This window comes from Mercenaria mercenaria, chromosome 2 (genome assembly GCF_021730395.1).
Source record: "Mercenaria mercenaria strain notata chromosome 2, MADL_Memer_1, whole genome shotgun sequence".
In the NCBI taxonomy this organism is placed as follows: domain Eukaryota; kingdom Metazoa; phylum Mollusca; class Bivalvia; order Venerida; family Veneridae; genus Mercenaria; species Mercenaria mercenaria.
In genome coordinates this window covers 54198232-54202349 of record NC_069362.1, presented here as the reverse complement: position 1 = coordinate 54202349, position 4118 = coordinate 54198232, and positions in this window count along the sequence as shown.

Here is a 4118-nt window from a genome sequence, read left to right as displayed (position 1 = left end):
ATAAGGTATAACGTGTGAACCTAATATTAGTGTGACAGTCATAATTCTTAACATTTTACCTGTCTTACATGTGCATATATATGGGTATTATCTATTTCAGCTGATAATTGTGTGATAATTGTCTTAAAAGTAATCACTAACAGTAACGGTGAAAATTGCAAAAATAGTCATTTGATACACAGAATTTGAAATATATCAAATATATTTTTCACTGTTTTTTACTAAATGTGAAAAATCTGGTCATAATAAAAAAACTGTTTGTATAAAAAAAGATGAAAATGCATTTCACTGTAAAATGATACGCCCCGGATTGTCCGGGATTGTCCCAAAAATACAACTACCGGTGTCCGGCAGTGTTGAAATGTGGAAATTAAAAATCAGAAAAAAAACCCCCCCAAAAAATATTTTTTTGGTCTTAAAAATTTGTTGTTTTTAAATTTAAATAAAACACAAAAAAACAGTCCACGGTATCACTTGTTTATTCCAATTATCCGAAAATTTCATTTCATCCCCCTCGAGGGGAACATTTTGTTTAGCCAGCTCCGATCAACATCTTTTTTGAACGGCCCTGCGATCTTTTGATGCCCCAGATTAATTTACAGCGGCTTTTGATGACCCTGTTTATGAATTGAAAAAAATTATGCAATCAATAACGTTTTTGCCCTTTAATATAGGAACAATACCCAAAAAATTTCGTTTTTTTTTAGCGTAGGAGGTAAAAGCTAAGTACCCTTTTTTGGGAAATGGCTGATAACGGCATTTAAATGAAATTATTTTAAAAGGTTGTATTTTAAAAATTAGTTGTTGCAAAATATTCAAAATTAAACTTTTGACTATTTGAATCCCTTTTGCGCCGATCCATGAAAATTGACCCAACCGAAATTTTTATGATTTTTCAAAGATTATTTTTTCCCTTTTTGGGACCCATTTTATTAATGAAGAAAAAACTTTCAGTATAAATTTTGTACCAAAAAGCTGGATTCAAAATAGATGCCCGGTTAATTTTCTTATGTAGAAAGTCTCTAATTTCATTTACCTCGGGAAAAACCAATTCACGTGCCGAATATAGACGTAAATTCCCCTTTTTACCTCCTTGAAAGCTAGAAAATTTTGCGCAAATTTTTCCCTAAGCGAGGGAAAAATTTTTATCTCCAAAACTGCTGTTATTTTATGTATTTTGCAGGGAACGAGAATACTATGCCCGGGTTTTGGTTGTCCCGGACAAAGGGAAAAAACCCCGGGAAAAGGTTTGAAAAAATTATGGATGTATGCATGGGATCAAAAAATCTTAAATTTTTATTATTTGCTATCCCCTATTGACTTTTTTTAAAGGTTTCACTGGGTAAAAGGTTTTTCTTAAAGCTCAATCAAATGTTTTTTGCGTAAAAGACACAAAAAAATTTATGTAAAGAAAATATTATGAAACTTTATTATGTTTTTGGAATTTCATTGCTTTGCAATGTTTCAAGATTTTTTTTTTCTCATGTGTTAGGGTTTTTTGAGGGTGGAAGGATGGGTTATTTGGGCTATGGGATGCCAGTTTAGAGATGCTGAGAATTCACCAAAAGGGCCTGTCTCCCAGTCCGAGGTCGATCCTCCCGGGCTCACCAGCCCTATGTACCTAGGTTGGGGAAAGGGAAGATTTTGTGGGAATAGGAAAAAGGGGAAATTTTAGAAGTGGATAAAAATGGACCCCATTACACTTTTACCAAAAATTTTATTTTAACCCTTACCCTACAAATTTCTTAATGAAATTGTCCATTTTCAATTTTTGAAAGTCCATTAATGTAAAAAGGGTGATTTCCAAAAAGATAGATGAATGGGAAAAAGTGCGATCTTTATCAACGCATGTGTGACTTCATATCTTTTCATTTAGGTATTATGGTGTTCTTAAAAAATTTTTGGTTTTAAAAAATTTTATTTTTAAGTATTTTTATGACTAAGAGAAGCAAAAAAAACCAAAAACCGTAAAAAACAAATGTTTAATAATTATAAGTTTTTTAACGTTCGATTTTCTAAATGGCCAAGTTAATAAATGATTTTGCCGTACAAAAAAATCGTTAAAATGGCAGAAAAAGGCCGCGATGGAAAGATACCAGGGTGTTTGGTAACCCCGGTTTACAACACAGACCGGGTGAGGACGAGAAGCAAGCGCAGGTTTGATTTTTTGGCTATAAAGGTTTTGAAGTACTGTGCAACTAGGGTTACGCTAGTAGTTATGGGCAAAAACCCAGTTCAGTTGCTAAATGCCCGTAATTGAGCAAACGCCCAGCAATGGATTATAACCCAAAAGGGAAGGCACCCAACCAGCGGGTTTCGTAATTTAAAAAAAACCCTTGCGGTACCACTAAACGCCTGCGGTTCACATAAATCAAAAGACCAGCGGTTCACATAATCAACCCCTAGCGGTTCACCAGCTTTTTGAAAAAGGACAAAAAAAAAAGACGTGCCCTATTAATTTTCCATAAAAAAGGTCAGGCATTTTTGCACTATAACATTAACGTGTATAAAATTTTCAGCACAAACTGAATTTTTATCAAAATTTTAAGAAATGGCGGCTTTTCAACCCCCAATGGAGGGGCGAAATTTTGTCGCCCAAGTGAAGTTTTGGTCGCATTTTCCTCCCTTTAATTGATTTTTAAAAAAATTTTGCTAACACAGCGCATGCTTGTCGCCCCGTTTAAGCAGAAATTTTTCCCCCAAATAAATTTGATAGAACTTATTTCCCCAAAATTTACGGAATGATTGCCACTTGATAGATGTTTTCCGTTATATAAATTTGTTTTAATAATGATAGCGGGGGGACTTTAAAGTTTTTGCTATCAATCTCGAACTAATTTAGATAAAGTTCAAGGCGAGTCGAAGGTGAATTCCGTCTTGACGGAAAACCCCCGGGGTTTTAATATCAATATCCATAGATAATATGTCCGACCGGGTATGAAATTTAACCTGTTGTCTGCCCCAACGATTAATACGTTTCCTTTTTTCTTCAGTATTTAGAATTTCAGAATCAGGAACTCCCCATGATTTTTCTTCAGTATTTAGAATTTCAGAATCAGGAACTCCCCATGATATACACTGTAAAATATCAATCCATATAATTGTACTGTCCGGCGAATACAATATCCGGGCTCTTCATAAGCAACACATTGCACCGAATTGAATGACGGAAATCATTCCAACACATACCCCTTATTCCCCACCAACCAATGATCTTCTGATTTTCTTTGGCTCGGACGCCGGCCCAGAATGGAATTGAATCGCCCAGTATTCAGATATCTGTGAAAATAATATATACACCATACTAATTTGATTCTCTTATCTGATATATACTAAAGCTAGACCCATTACCGACAGGTCAGTTGCCCTACCTATCCGAAAGCTATGCGGTCTGAACTTATTATGAGACAACCCCGCTTTGGAAATACATTTGAGTAAGAGTGCTGAGAATTGATACCTAGTAACAAATTTACCATTGGCATGACAAAATAAAGGTCTGGCTGCATTTGGTCTTACTTCTAAGAACTTACGCCAATGCTTTGACCGGACAGAGCATGGCCTCGCGTTCCTCAGGTATTTGCAGAATGGTAGGCGCATTCCCTTACAGAAGAAAAAGGCCTGCTGCGTACTCTTGCTGTGTACATACAGCGTATATGATGCGTACATGATGTGTACTGAAATCAAGGGCTTTAAATAGTACGCAGGATATACACCGCACATACACCGATAGTACGTTTGTAGTACACTTTTGACATGCAAATGAGCTCTGCCGCGTACTACTTGCTGCGTACATGCTGTGGACTATATAGTACACAGGATGTACGCTGGAGGAATTTAGTATGCGGGAAATAGTACGCAGCATGTACGCGGCACATACACTTTTCACATGCAAATGAGCCTGCGGTGTACTACCCCTGCGGCGTACATGCTGTGTACTCCTGCGGCGTACATGCTGTGTACTCCTGCGGCGTACATTCTGTGTACTCCTGGCCCGAGTCCTGCGGCGTACATGCTGTGTACTCTTGTGGCGAAACTGCTGTGATAATGTAAATTCCTTACCCCACCAACTTTCTTATGCAAATGCTGATCATTTGGACAGAAAAAAACAGAAAAAAGAT